We start from the raw sequence: 1,015 nt of genomic DNA on the forward strand, positions 1-1,015 counted from the left end.
AGCTTTTCAATTAATACAAGCTTACTTTCTTCTTCTGTTCTGTCACTAAGGCTGAAGCACACTCAGCATTTATCTCTGAACTTGTAGTAATTTCAAGATACAAAACATGATTTTTCACAGCACTGCGTATCTGCAGTTCCCAGTGACGGCACTGGAAGCTCAGGGGCATCCCATACTTCTCAACACGAGGCCCTCTATTTTAGAGGGATTAAACATACAGCATGTGCAGCAGTCCCGACAGACCCAGTCTAGACACTAACATGCACAGTCAGTACAGGTGATTGCTCTACCATGCCATTAATTTTCAAGAAAGCAAATCCGTTTTCTCGTTATCCCGATAGCTCTCAAAGACTGAAGAATTGTGCTAAAATTCAAAACGCAACAATGCTGTGCCCAAAAGGCACTACATTGTATTTTAAGATCTGAGTTTACTTCAAGCAAGCTAAGTTATAGTTGCTAAACATCAAGAACTGCCAGCTGCTAGTCCCTCTTTGCAATCCCTGACCACTGTGAGCCTGGAAAGCATGAAATCCTGCTTTAGGACACAGGACATGGAAGGTATTGTGGCTTCCTTTAGATGTCAATTACTCACACGCCTGATGTAAGATCTGACAAATTCTTAAGAGAAGCAAGAAGCATATTCCCAAGATCTCCGCAGGTCTAGCTTTCCACGCACAGTCAGGCAAAAAAGCTCTTTTCACATTCTAGGCCTTTGGCTGTTTGAGCTTTACTTATACAAGTAGGAACTGCAATGGGTTCAAACCCTAGGCCAGAAGTTTTAAGGTTACATAAATTTGACCAGACTTACAGAAAATAAATTTATTAGATCAAGGGCGTAACAGGAGGCAGCACACAAGTTTTCAGGGCGATGAATTCAACTACCAAAGTCAAATATAAACCAAGAACAACTGCTTAGACACCCAGACTACCTTGAGGGAGAAAGCAATTGGCAGAGAACTTGACTGCATCAAGAGCTGGCAAGGTGGTTCTCCCTGCTGATAATGGGGCGTTTGGT

At 42.5% G+C, this 1,015-nt stretch overlaps 1 protein-coding gene across 2 annotated transcripts in view; it reads right to left on the minus strand.

The window, feature by feature from the left end:
• Positions 1-1,015, minus strand: part of NUTF2 (nuclear transport factor 2) — a 28,109-nt gene that overhangs the window by 17,502 nt on the left and 9,592 nt on the right. The window lies entirely within an intron of this gene.

This window comes from Egretta garzetta, unplaced genomic scaffold (genome assembly GCF_000687185.1).
Source record: "Egretta garzetta isolate BGI_Z169 unplaced genomic scaffold, ASM68718v1 scaffold27, whole genome shotgun sequence".
Classification (NCBI taxonomy): domain Eukaryota; kingdom Metazoa; phylum Chordata; class Aves; order Pelecaniformes; family Ardeidae; genus Egretta; species Egretta garzetta.